Source organism: Gossypium raimondii, chromosome 12 (assembly GCF_025698545.1).
Source record: "Gossypium raimondii isolate GPD5lz chromosome 12, ASM2569854v1, whole genome shotgun sequence".
Taxonomy (NCBI): Eukaryota; Viridiplantae; Streptophyta; class Magnoliopsida; order Malvales; family Malvaceae; genus Gossypium; species Gossypium raimondii.
In genome coordinates, this window is record NC_068576.1 from 31,130,268 (window position 1) to 31,145,949 (window position 15,682).

Genomic DNA, 15,682 nt, shown 5'->3' on the forward strand with positions numbered 1-15,682 from the left:
TTACGAAGGTCGGACCGAGATGGGCTGGTTACGAGACACATTTTCAGAGTCGAGGAATGATTTTACTAAAGTAGAAAGAATACGGTATGCTCGGGCATACATCCTTGAGATGGTTGGAGGTTATTTCATGTCGGACTTGTCACGAAACCTTGTACATCTGAGGTGGCTGCTGAAACTTGTTGATTTTAGAGCAGCTGGTGAATTTAGTTGGGGGTTTGCCATGTTGGCAACATTGTACCGAGAGATGTGCAGGGCAACGCCACCAAATAAAGCCAAAATTGGAGGTTGCCTATCACTACTACAATCATGGGCTCGGTTTTGCTTTCTATTTTTACGTCCTCGAGTGAACCATTCATATACATTCTCACTCATAACGAGGTAAAAATTTTATTTGATTTTACAATTATTACATAGATTTAAAATAAAATTGTATGCTAAAAATTTATTTAATTAGGTGGAACCATCCGGCGAGTTATGTTGGAATACCTACCGCTCTTGAAGATATACGAATTCTATTAGACCAACGGTTGGAAGTGCAAGTAAGTATTAAATAAAATGTATATATACATAAAATAGTCGTTTCATATTTAGTATTTAGTATTATGTATATAATTAATATTTTTATCACGTTCATATAGTTTCAATGGACATCATACGAGGATCTGACAATTCGGGCAGTAATTCCGGATGAATTCTTTTTCAAAATCCAAACATCTGGCATGTTAAAGTCCCATTGGTCAACTATGCTACTATCGAGATGCACCAGACAGATCAAGTGTTACAAAAATTTGGATAACCGATTCCTGAGGCACCTGAGGTGCTCGATAAAGAGCACAAAATTGACTTACGACAAACGAATACGAATTGGTCGGTATTCTTCTCGGAATCTATCAAAATTTGGGAAAATTAGTATGATCATATACCTACTCGTAAACCGATCATCATTCCAGAGTTAGCGTGTGCGGCGGATTACATGTCATGGTTTAGGATCTATAGCAAGCCATATTTACTGTTGGAAGAGTAAATGCGTCAGCAAATCCGTGTCGAAAGCGAACGACGGGGACTTTTAAATCCAAGAATAAGGGATGACGGCAGGGGCCCATCAACAGTGACCACACAATCACTGGGCCCAACGCCTCAATCGACGACACCCGCACCACAGCCCCTTCAGATTATGCCAGGTGCATATCCTAGCCCTTATATGTATCTTAACCCTTATATATTTCCTTTTCCCAGTCTTATGCTAGGTTGGAATGCATGGCCCGGTGTATCTCCTTTCCCGATGACTCCGACTAAACCGACGATATATAGGCCATCATCACCGGAGGGATCGCACAAGGCACCGTCAGGGAGCTCATCTCATTACCAATCCTCATTGCCTTGTAGGATTCAAACTCCTCCGCCGTGGGTGATGCAAACACCTCCACATTCTTTATTCTATCAAGGTGGGTCATCCTCCCAACACCCACAACAGGAGCAACCACAACCCCTGCCGGAAGCTAAACCAAGGAGGAATCTAGTGCGTAATCATCGACCACCCCCATGTGGCATTGATTTCGAGCGTCACATACATTGATTTTTTTAATATATTTGTACAAAATGTTTTTATATTATTTCATTTAATAAAATAAAAGTTATTTTTAATGTTTTAATAGTAAATTATTTTTATATTTTTAATAAAATAGAATATCTTTTGAATAAGACAATATAAATAATGCAACGTAGTTTTATTACAACAATTATCAACTATTTCAGTTTGGACATGATCGAATTGTATGACCTGGGTTCCTACACCATCCGCACAACTTCCGTTGGTTCGTTTTTTTTCGGATATCCATATTATTAAGTATTCTACTCTAGCAAGGTCGACCTTTTGGTTTGCGACACAATTCTCTATCCGATAACAACTTCAACGGAGCAAGCAATACAAATGGCCACTTATGTTCATCTAGAACCGATGGGAATACGTGTCTCCACACATTGTACATGTATTCTATTTTGTACACTTCGTCAACATATACCATGGGATCCAAACGAAGATTCTGAAAAGTTGTAATTGCATGAGTGCATCGATAACGAAGTGCGTTAAACGTCCCACAGTCACAAGTCTTATTTCTCAAGTGTACACGATATTGCCCGCTAGTAATACATTGGTTCGATCTGCCAAACTCCGTCACACGAAACCATAGGTTGTCACAATCGTGACACACTGTGTGCATGATGTTGGCCCTCGCCTTTGCCTTGTTAATTTCTTGCAATACCTTCCAGAACCATACATGGCCTTCCTGCATTTGACCTTTATAACTCGCTGCTCGCTTTGGAAATAGTGCCACCAAACGAAAATATGTCTCTTACACAACCGAGGTTATCGGCAAATGACGCGTTCCTTTTAAAACAGAATTTATGCATTCAGCTAGGTTTGTGGTCATATGACCATATCGTAGGCTACCGTCATATGCTTGTGTCCACTGTTCGAAAGGTATGTTACAGAGGTAGTTTACGCCTTGATCGTTAACTGAACGCAAAATCCCTAATATCTCATGAAAACAGTCCTTATTGATCTCGTATCCTGCCAATATAAGTTGATAGCGAAAATTACGTACCACTATTTCAATTAGAATAAATTAAATATTATAAACAAAATTATATTAATAGAGATTAAATACCCATGTTGGTCAATTACCGTCCTTCAGTGGTAGAACGATATTGCCCGTAATAGTTAGACGTAACGTGCCTTAGACAATATCGATGGTGTGTGCAATCCCATAGGTTTCCCTGTCACTCAATTGTGACTAGTATTCCAGTGCCCCGATCTGATATAACGTAGATATCAGGTTGGGGGCATACATGTCTCCTTAACCTAGAAAGAAAGAAATCCCAAATATCATCTGACTCCCCCGGTGTTATTGGAAATGCAATTGGAAGGATTCTCCCACCAACATCCTGTGCCATAGCTAGTAATAGCCGATGGGTATATCTACCATACATAAAGGTACCGTCAATTTGTACCAATGGCTTGTAGTACACAAATGCATCCCGACATTGCTTAAAGCTCTAGAATAGACTCTTGAACACTTGGCATCCACAGAACAATCGGTGGTTGTAGTACGCAGGGACCGTTTCAAGGTCTATTATGCAACTTGGGACGTACCTCTCCAGCACCTGACACCACTGCCACACCTCATTATATGAAGCGTTCCACCCACTATGCATATTTTCCAATGCCTTCTGCTTAGCTATCCAAGCCTTACAGTAAGAGGGCGTGTACCTTAATTGGCTACGAATATTGGCAATTAAGACCGACACAGAAGTCCTGGGATCCACCTTCAACATCGGTAGTATTAAGCTGGCTATCATACTTGAATCCATCTTGTGATGATCTTGTGAAACACCTATCAACAAAGTACGTTAAATAATGCAACATTAAGTAATAACATTATTATTCAAAAAACCTAAACACCCAGTGATACTGTACTGGCAACACAAGTATGTGGACCTTTGTACTGTTTTATCTCCCACAAGCCTGTCTTTTTCCTAAAAGAAGCCATGATTTTTCATGAACATGTACCGTCTTGCACTACACACTTGGCCTTTGTATCTGTGTGCTAGATCTGGAAACTCCAACGCATCATTTACCGATATATCGAAATTATGTATATGGCCTAGAGGTGAGTACGCCCTAAATCATGGATATTCTTCTTCTTCATCTAAACCCCCTTCAACGTCTTCAAGTTCGGATGGAATAGGCTTTGGTTCAAAAAATAATGCAACTTCTGCACCATCGAGGCTGGCTCTTGAGGTGGATCCATATCAGACTTATCATCTAACCCACCATCATCTGCAACATACATGGTCCCCTTACCGGTGGACGTCGTAGGGAGTACATCATCCCTTTTTGTGGATGTTTCGTAACGTCCCCAGTCAGATGTGGATTGGGAACCACTAGAAGTTGATGTCATTCCACAATACATATTTCCAGCATCAAATATCAACCCACCGAGGTGCATGTCTCATCCACTAACCGAGTGTCGTGCAGGATTTGTGTATTTTATACTGCCACCAAACACGGGCGCTTCCATGTTCTGCCTCCTACTAAAGGAGTGTCGGGAAGGGGTCATGTATTCCTCTCAAACAGTAGTAGATGTTGAAGTCGCAAATGTTTCATTTGGCAATGAAAATTGTACATATAACTCAAGATAGGGTGACCCACTAGCGAGATGAGTCTGCACCATCACCTCAAAGCTACGACCACCTTTGATATCAAATGAGTCATATGTCACGAGATCAATCAAAGCAAAAAATTAATATTTAATAGATGAAACCCTCATTGGCGTCGTTCTGAAGATTTTGCGCCTAGTTCTTTTACGAAATTTTGTCAAATCTCTAGTCTAGTTAAAAACTAGTCGCATTGTGTTCTCCAATAAAAAACAACGCCGCTCTTAGTGTCACGGACCTCACCATCATGGTAAATAATAGCACTAATACGTTCACTCATCTTTAATTTGTATTCTGCTTAGCCTTTCTAATTTTTCTTACTGTAACTTATACAACCTAAGAATGAAATTTAACTCATTTATAGCCTAAGGCCAAACATAAACTACTATAGAAAAATAGCGTCGACGTGGGAGCTTTTTTCATCAATTTTGCTGACAGTGCATCCTGCTTGAAGTTTTTTTACACTATTTGTTTAGAATTGTCTTCTCAAAATTATTTTTCAGGAACTACTGTAGAAAAAGAGCGTCCACGTGAGAGCTTTTCTCAGTAATTTTGCTGATAGTGCATCCTGCTTGAAGCGTTTTTGACACTATTTGTTCAGTACCGTCTTCTCAAAATTATTTTTTCAGGAACTACTGTAGAAAAAGAGCGTCCACGTGGGAGCTTTTTTCAATGATTTTGCTGACAGTGTATCCTGCTTGAGGCATTTTTGACAATATTTATTCAAAACCGTCTTCTCAAAATTACTTTTTCATGAACTACTGTAGAAAAAAATGTCCACGTGGAAGCTTTTTTCAGTAATTTTGCTAACAGTGCATCCTGCTTGAAGCATTTTTGACACTATTTGTTCAGAAACGTCTTCTCAAAATTATTTTTCTGGAACTACTGTAGAAAAAAAGCATCCAGGTGGGAGCTTTTTTCAGTAATTTTACTGACAGTGCATCCTGCTTGAAGTGTTTTTGACACTATTTGTTCAGAAACTTCTTCTCAAAATTATTTTTTTAGGAACTACTGTAGAAAAAGAGCATCCACGTGGGAGCTTTTTTCAGTAATTTTGCTGACAGTGCATCCTGCTTGAAGCATTTTTGACACTATTTGATTAGAATCGTCTTCTCAAAATTATTTTTTCAAGAACTACTGTAGAAAAAGAGCGTCCACGTAGGAGCTTTTTTCAGTCATTTTGCTAACATGCATCCTGTTTTAAGCGTTTTTGACACTATTTGTTCAGAAACATATTCTCAAAATTATTTTTTAGGAACTACTGTAGAAAAAGAGCGTCCACGTGGGAGTTTTTTTAGTAATGTTGCTGACAGTGCATTCTAATTGAAGCATTTTTTACACTATTTGTTCAGAAACTTCTTCTCAAAATTATTTTTTCAGGAACTACTGTAGAAAATAAGCATCCACGTGAGAGCTTTTTTCAGTCATTTTGCTGACAGTGCATCCTGCTTGAAGTGTTTTTTACACTAATTGTTTAGAACCGTATTCTCAAAATTAGTTTTTCAGGAACTACTGTAGAAAAAAACAAAACCCTTATTATCAATATAATTTTCCCTAAACCCTAAACCTAAGTAGAATAATATTTTTTTTAAAAACTAAACCCTAATTTAATTAATTTTCTTAAAAACTCTAAACTCTAATTTAATTTATTTATTTAAAACCCCTAAACCTTAATTTAATTAATTTTTAAAAAAGAACACTAAATCCTGATTTATATTTTAAAATTCTTAAAACCCAAAACATTAAATTATTTTAACAAAACCCTAAACCCTACAAACTTAATCCTAAATTATTTAAAAAAAAACCCTAACCTTAAAAACCCTAAAAATGCTAAACCAAAAAACCCTAGGAACTAAACATGCAATAAGCCCTAACCTAGAAAAAACACGGAGCAAAACGCGTCCACGTCAGCGCGTTTTGCCACGTCAGCAAAGCGCGTCCATATCAGTGTGTTTGCCACGTTAGCAAAGCGCGTCCACGTCAGCGTGTTTTGTGTTGACATGGAAAAACCGGTCCCCTACGGGTGCGTTTTGTTGAAATTTCACCCTAAAACGTTTCTACGTGGATGCGTTTTGCCAAAATCGGCCCTTTTTGGTAAATAATTTAAAAATTCCCCCATTTCCATAAATATACTTGGAAATGGGCCTTTATAGGTAAATTAGTCAAAGAACCATCTTATTACCCTTTTTAAAAAAAAATTTAGGGTTAAAGATAGATAGAAACATTTCTCTGAGCTGAGTGTGGAATCCCTGAATATTTCTAATGATTTTTGTCACTATAAGGTACATTTTGTGACTCTGTCTATCAAGGAAACATAAATATGTAAATATGATTGAAAAAACACAGCTTTGAAAGATGTCTGGGTTTAAAATGATGATAATGGTTACCCGAATGGGTTCTAATGAAGTGTTTCTGTTCTACAAGGCTGAGGAGGTTGTAGCATCCTGCTAAGTGATGTATCTGAAGGCTAAGCTGCTCTTTGAGGTTATCAGATGAGTCCCTAAACTGACTCATGCAGGCATAATCTATTTTCTAGAAACTTCTATGCTAAGTAACCAAATTTTGAAATAGAAACTAGTAAAGTATGAAGTAATGACTTTGATGAGGAACATAAAATTTATGAACTTGTATGTCTGGATAACATGAAGTTTCATGGTCAAAGTATGAAACATGAATTTTGAGGTTAAAGGATGCTTGTTTCTGGATAATGGAAATGTGTTAATGTGTTTGAAAGGTCTGGATATGTCTGTTATGAGTAAGTCAAGATAAGATGAGTTAATGAAAGATGGGTCTAAGTATGAAGAGCCTGTATCTGTCTCTGGAGTCGCCAAAAGGGGTCCGTCGGGACTAAAAACATAAATATTTGAAAGGACAAGTCCATGACCATGGTGTTGAAGGACCATATTGTGGAAGATCGTAATTGTTGGGTTATGACATCATACGAAAAGAAGACCATATCGTGTAGGACCATTACTGGTGGGTTATGGATCATATGGAAAGAAGATCATATCGTGTAAGACTGTAACTACTGTATTATGGCATCATATGGGTAAGTTTAAGGAAGGTTATTACCTAACATGGTTCTCTGTGTGTTCCAGAATAATGAGGAGAAAACCTCACTAAATGTGAGTTTAGGTAAATCCCTATCATTTAAAACATCAGTTAAAAGATGCATTTGTGTCAAAACTCTAGACAGGAAATTTTTTGTCATGAGTACTGGAGGTAAATGATTCCTTTGTGGCAAAACTCTAGACAAGAAAGCCTTTGTGGTGAAACTTTGGAATGGTAAGCCTTTGTGGCAAATCTCTACAAGGAAATGCCTTCGTGGCAAATCTCTGCAAGAAAATGCCTTTGTGGAAAATCTTTATAAGGAATGACTTTATGGCAATCTCTATCAAAGGAAAGCCTCTATGGTAGTCTCTGTAAAGGAAGCCTTTGTGGCTATATTTGAAAAGAAATGCCTTTGTGGCGTAACCTAAGGATAGGATGCCTTGGTGGCAACTCTGTAAAGGAAAGCCCTTGTGGCGAATATAAAGGAAGCCTTTGCGACTATATAAATAAAGGAATGCCTTCACGACAAATTTTGAATGAATGATGTCTAAGGAATTAGGAAAGAATGGCATGAACGGTCCTCTGAAGGAAAAGTAAAGATAGGACTCTGAAGGTAAGTTAAGTGTATGAGGTAATGTATGGACAAGTAGAAGAAACTAAGTATCTAGCGAACTCTGAAAGTAAAGCACCATATGTAAATGAAATGGCGAACCCCATATAATAACAAGAAAAGAATAGTGAAGTTAGAGCGCACCAAAATAGGTGGTGAATCTGGGATATGTGTTATAGGCATGTATAGACAGCACATTGAAGTAAGGAAGGTCTGAGCGAACTCTGTGTTAAGTAATGGGAGTAGTTTACCTCGCCCAAAGGTAGTGGTAAAATTAGTAAGTATGCAATAAGATTTTAAGCCTGTTAATAAGGTAAACGAAATGGTTAAAGACTATGTAAAGATAAGATTTAAGAAGGGACATAGAAAGAAAATAGATTTTAAATATAGTACGCTCAAAAGAAAGAAATGACCATTTGAGTTGGGATCTCGAATCTGGAGCCTAGTAGAGTGAAGACTTAATGAGTATGAAAAGAAGATAAGTCACTAATGACCCTGGGAGGAAGACAAAGGTCAAAAATAGAGGAGTAATTACAGTCTGTTAAAGGAAATTTTAGTGAAGTATCTGCTAAGAGGAATAAGGAAAAGTCAAAAGACACATGAAGGACATGCAAAGCATCTATCATGCTTTGATATAATAAATCAGTTATTTAAGATTAAGTTTGTTTCATGTTTCAAGTTTCAAATAAGTATGCTCTAGGAGGGATGACGCCAGGGCTACGCTAAAAGAAAGTGATGCGATGGGCTGTTATGCATACAGAGGAAATTAAGTGACATGTTCAAGTTAGAGCATAAGTTGTTTAAGCAGCGTTCCAATGTGTTTATAGTAGACTGAGAGATAAAATAGAGAATACTGAAATTTTATTATCATGAACTATAAATGTAACCATACAATGTACACCAATAAGAGACTCTGTTACTTTCATAGATAGAACTTTTACATAGGCAAAAGCTTAAGTTACATTCGTTATAGGACGTAACACCCAATACTCAAATCCGATTCATCGGGTCAGGTGGAAGGCGTTGCAACCATTGCATTAAATTATAGCCATGTAATTATTCAATTGATGGATTAATATAGAAAAAAAGTCATCAAACTATTACATATTTAGACAAATCATTATAATTATTTGGTAGTTAAATAATATTTTAATTTATATTTTTTATTTATAAAAGTCTTTGATTTTAATTAAAGTAAACTTTATTTTTAATTTTTACACATGTCATAATTTTATTAGTTACAAAATTACTCTTACTAAACATTCAAATATATGGGATTAAAACTCTTTTAATTTATCTATTGAAAAAGAGTTAAATATCAAAATTATACATGAACTTTGGTACAATTTGCAATTTTATACATCGACTTTAATTTGGTGCATTTGCATAAATCAAACTTCAATTTTGGTTTAATTTTCACATTTCACTAACTTCGTTATCTATGTGGCACAATTTTCTATTAAGTCGTGTAAATTGCTAACATGACATTTTATTATGTTAAAAAAAACAAACAAATTTAAATTATTTCCACCTAGATTAAAAAAAATAAATGCACTTAGGAAAAGGGTTACTTATTTCCCCCAAGAATCAAGAGTCTTTCGCTATTGGAAAAACTTAGTACGATGTTTTTTCCGTGCCATAATCACTACAAACTTGGAGTTCTAGTTCTCATCAAGGAATTGGCAAGCCTTTTTGTCGGGAGATTAGAAGAAACTTAGTTTTATTTTGAATATTTTTATTGTAATTTTGAGTACTTTAAACTTGTATTTCATTTACTTTGGTTGTTATTTTGTGAACCCTTCTTTTCTATGCTTACTATGATATAATTTCTAGTGTCATGGGGCTAGACCTTTTGTTTCACAATCTATCCGGCCTTAGACGATTTCTTCGATTCAAATCCGCCTAAGTCAGCCTTACCCTCGCAAAGTGAGAATTCTCGATAGGAATTCTCCAAGGCATCAAAAACATAGCAAAAGCAACTCAAAGATAAAAGAAAGCTCGAAATAACAAAATAGCCATAGAAAAGCAACGCCCACAAGGTGTTTGAGTAAATGCTCTCAATTAGTATTATCTTACTAATGAATGGATACAATGAATGATTACAAATTATATGAGACTCTCTATTATAAGTTAAGCTCCCCAAAATCCAATTGTATAGCTAGTTTTACATCAACAAACGAGATTAAAATATATCTACAATTAAGGGATTTATATAATCCCCAAGATTAAAAAATCAAATCTTATCAAATTACAAATCTTCTAAGGTTACTTACCCTATTTACCAAGGTAGCCTTAATTTCCATAAGTGCTTTACTGGGCCACCAAGGCTTCAAGTAGATGGGCTTCATCACTTGTTCTTCGAATCGGGCTAGTTCATGTGGGTCTAATGAGTCCCATTTAATATGTAGACCTCCATAGAACGCTTTTGTTGCAATGGTCATGGGCTTTGAACTGCAGCTTATGACATTCTCCCTCGTCGATTCTCACAACGTCCTCGTTACATCCTTTGATTGACACTGGTTTGACTCCCCTCCGAACTTTCTTGATGCCTTAACCGCTTCTCGACTAGTCTCACTATCGAGTAGTCCCACCCCACAGAACCTTTTCCTTGTCTTCTATCGCCACCTAGCTCGAACTGTTTCACTCATCTCTGGCACATCTTGTTTGCATGAGCCCGCTACTCTCACTCTCCCACATTATGACTTGCCTCGTTGGGGATCCCCTTGATCCGCACATATAGGCTTTGACATGCCCACATTGAACACCAGGTTAACCTTAAGTATTCCCACTAACTCTAGTTTGGAAGCCACTCGACTTCCTCTCTTCAAAACTCTATAAGGGCCCTTGTGTCCTTGCCAAGCCAACAAGTCAGAATGAAAAATACTACCAAAGTGTTTCAGGCGCACCTCACTCGTAGCATTTACTTGTCTCAACTGACCAGTTTGCATCACCATTTTACCTCTAAAGTCTAATGCACAACCCATCTCTCTCATAGGTGGCAGCCTACTAATGACTCAACAAACTTTATATCTGTTTAACGCACCTCTAGCATTTCTGAGGAGGTCGTCGTGGCACTCCGTTCTTCCAAGTTGATGTTCCTCCCAATTGAATCATCCTTTACTAGTTGGGTTGCCAACAATACCTTGGTTCCAACCCTTATGTGACGATTTACTGACACAACACATCGTAGTTGTTGATAATCAAATATATGAATGCAATCGGTAAAAGGAAAAAGACACGCCTTAATCCTGTCAAGAAAGTTCAAGCTAAGAACAAGGTTGTAATCATCTAAGTGGATTACCTCAAAATCTTCCTTGCCCTTCCACTCGTCAATTTATAGCTCCACTCCTCGTGCTACTCTTACATTTGAGACCTCTTTAGAATTTATCTTCTTGATCTTCTTAGTCGATTTTCTAACTGAGAGACTTAGTTTGCCCACGGTTTTTTATATGAACAAGATTGATGCTCCCGTATCAAAAAGAGCACTCCTTCTTTGGCCTATGTTGATGTCCACAAACATCAACTTTACCTTTCTACTATTCCTCTTTGTAGGAGTGAGTATCATTGACCCAAGCTTTAAAGCTTTACTCTCATCACGCTCTTTTTTCTCTCCTTTATTGATCGTAGATAGCTTAGATCGCTCTGGACAGTTTCGCAACCTATGTAGACCACAACATAATAAGCATTCTATTAACTTCTTCTTATTCTCCTTGGCTCTCTTGGCTTCAACACCACTCACGATCGAGCTAAGATTCATGGGCACTTCTTTCAGCTCATCATCCCCTTCGGTGGTAGAAAACACAGATCTCTTCGGACAGTTCTTTAGTATGCACAGACCGTCATAAAGGAAGCAGTTTATCTCGCTCCCTTTTTCCTTCGGGTTGTTGTTGGTTTTCCACCTCCCATTTCGTGGTTTCCTATTGCCATTGTTTCTACTATTACCATTGCCATACTCATCATGTCTTTCATTTCTCCCACCATTGCCCTTCCTCTTGGGATTGGAAGACTAAAACTTGCCTTTCCTCTGAACAAGTTCAATTAAGGACTCTTCTACAGTCATGACTTTGGTAAGTTCCTAGACTTCTTATCATTGCAACTTTCACTTCGCCCATGGTTTCAACTCATCCATGAAAGAGAAAAATGCCTCATTCTGACTCAAATAAAAAATCTGGAACATAAGTCTGTTGAACTCCCACACATACTCCCTAACCTTGCCTCTTTGCCTAAGCTGGCACAAGTTTACTTGAGCCTCGTCCTCGATATACTCCAAGTAAAACTATACCTTGAATTCCTTTTGGAACTCTTCCCAAGTACTAATTGCGGTTCTACCACGTCTATCATTTATGGACCTACAACATCACCATAAAATAGCAACATCAATGAAATACATAACCGCAGTGTTTAACTTAGTAGCATTATCCATGATGGTTTTGGCATGAAAGTATTACTCCATTCCCCATAAGAATTTGTCCACATCACTTGCAGACCTTGTATCGATAAATTCTTTAGGTTTTAGGACATCTATCCCACGATTGAGTGTTACACCCAACACTTATTTTCCCACGACGGCTCGACACAGAATAAGCTCTCTCTCGAGCTCCTCAATTCTCGTGTTTAAAGCACTCATTGTGGCCATTTTTTCCTCTTTCAAAACCATCACCATGGCCTCAAAAGCATCGTTCCTTGTTGTCAGCTTACTCGTAGTGGAATTGAGCACCCTTTGCATCTTTTCGACATTGGAATCGAGAGACTCCAACACAAAGTCCTTGGGCTACTCCTTCATTGAGTCCAACTCATTTGTGCATCCCTCGACAACCTCAAGTTTCTCCCTCATGCCCCCATGGACTCTTCAAGATTGACCACTTGTCCTTCCAAAGCTAACAGTATGTCTCTCGATCGACTTACTTTCTTGACCCTCTCACGGGTTTCCATTAGCTCAATTTGATCCTATGAGAGTCATCTATGGCTAATTATGATGTCTCCCACTAAAACATTGGCTGGTTCCATTCTAACCGAACCACAGTTGGATCTCAACCATGTCTAATTTGGTTTCTAGCTTTCCCATTTCTTTTAATAGAGGTTGTCAGCTTGCGGTCCCTTTCAATTTATTCCCTAAATTATTCTAAATTTTGGGTTTATTGGAAATTGAGTGTTACATGAAAACTGTTGAATACTTATGAAATATGATGTTTGTGATTTCGGAATGATTATGATTTGCTTATAGCATGTGCATTGAGAAATATGGAATTGCCCCTAATTTATGAAAGTTACAAATTTTGTTTAAATGCATGTTTGAACATATAGTAAGCGATTAGGATACAGTTGGCATGCCAATAGGGTTAGAATGTGCTTGTACGGGTTTGCACTTCGGTGCCTCTATTTGCAATTTGGTGCCTCTACTTCCACTCTGGTGCCTCTGATTGCACAATCATGCCTTTGTTACACTATAGTGCCTTTATATAGCATTATGATGCTCCCTAGTGTGGTGTTGTTACCCGAGTATTTGAATTAATTTGCTATAGCTCATCGGGCTGGATAAATATGTTGTTAATTATAAAAGACTTATTGACATATGTGAATACACATGAATAATTCTTATTGTATATACATGAGTGATCTTGATTAAGTTCTTGATGAACATGGGTTATTTAGTGATTTGTCTCGTGCAAATCTCACATGTTCTTGTGAATTGAATGTCAGGTTACCTTTATCTAAATTGTATAAATTTCAATTACTTGAATGAGGTAAGCTGGTTTATGATTTAACTATGAACTTACTAAACTATATAACCTTACTTTGTTTCATTTACTATTTTCTATAGTTGACGTTTTGCGGAACTAGGCAGTCAGAATAACTTCAAAGCTCACACTATCAAGCTTCAGTCTTGGTAGATTTTGATTCGTTGTTATATTTTAAATTTTTAGCATGTATATAGGTTATTTTGGGTTGATAGTTTAAAGCTATAAGTTGAAGTTGTAATATGTATAATGGTTGTCATGTATAAGGTTGAACTTAGTGATTCATAAGGTATGTATTTGGTAAATGATGAAAGTATGTTAGAAATGGAGTTCTTGATATTGGATCATGAAATGGTTGGGAAATGATAAAACTTGGATGAAATGCTTGGTATATGTGTTAGTTTATAGTTGTGGTATATGCATCTATTAAGTTAAGTTGTTTCATTGATATGGTAAGTTTTGAATAGGTATAAATGTAATTGTATAATTGAAATATAAATGTATATATTGTCAATTTTGAGGTGGTGAATACATGTTTAAACTTGTTAAAACGTACAAATTAGGTAGCATTCTTGGTAATATGCACAAAGATGATATATGCTTGTATGTGTGATTAAATTTTATGTTTTGAATTTGGTTGTAATGGTGCCATATTGGCACATTGGTTAGGCCCTTTAGGTTGAAATGCATCATGCTTAAGTTTGGTCTTTGAGTGTGTATTGAGCATGTTGACAAAGTGTTATTGTATTCCTTAGGAAGTATTCAATTGTGATGATTGAAGCATTGCATATTTGGCATGTTTGTAATGGATTGAATGAGTTTCATGCAGGTTATTTGTATACCTATAATTATCTATGAATTAAGATTTAGGTTTGGCTATGAAATGAACTTTCAAACTTGTGATTTTTCACCATCTGGGAAAAAGTATTGATACATGGAACAAAAAATAGCGATACTTTACCAAATGAACAATTTCGAAAATTGGTAGAGTACAGATTTGGCATCAATAATTTTATTTAGTATCAATAATTTATAACTTTTATTGATACCTCAATAAATGATATCGATACCTAAATTTGGCAGAATGTCTAAATGGTATCGATAATGTTTTTCATATCGATACTTGTTAGAAAATACTGATACTTATTTATTCAGTATCGATACTTTATCCAAAATTTTAAAATTTTAAAATTTGGTCCATATTCTTGCTCGAATCTAATTTAAAAGTGGTTTAAAGCTCGGTATAGTTCGATTTTCAGTTGTGATAATTGATGTGTGTATAAATATGACCAATCAATGTTTTAAATTGAATGAGTTTGTTCTAGTATTAATCATAGCATCTCATAACTATGATCTGACGACCGAACCGAGTATGGGGTGTTACAATATTACTAGTTGAGTATGATGAATTAAGAAGTTGCTTAGGGGGAGCATTTGTATTTGTTAATTAAGTATGTTCTCCTATTATGATTTAGTTCAAAAATTTGCTAAACAGAGAGATTGTTAAGGTAGTTTTTGAGCAATGCTTGGACCAATGCCAACTCGTTATAGAATTGCTTGCTTAGAAAACTTGCCATTTTTAAAAAACTTACCATGTTTAAGTTAGCAAATTTTGACAACAAAAATCTTTGGGCTATGATTCTTGCTGATACTTTGGACAACAAGCAACCCATCTTTGATATCCAAATTACACATAGCAACTTATCAGGTTTGGACTTAGACCAAAACAATCAATTTCCCAAGTTTGGTGGATCAAGTCGAATCAGGAAAAACATGGAAGTATATCTTGAAGATTCAAGACTTATCATGAGTTGATTAAGGATATTCTTTATACTTATTATCTTGCATGTTTCGAGGGAAGATTAATTGCGATTGACATAGTAAGTTAGCAAGTCTTGATTTCATATAAATTGAGGTGACTTATATAGGTGATGTACTGAATTGAGAACACTAACTATTATTCATTGATGAACATTTATTCTAAGTGCATTCAGAGGATAATCAAGTGTGTGACTTAGTTTAAGTCCTACGCTTTCAAGGAGAAAGCTTAGAGGTGAATTTTTTAGAT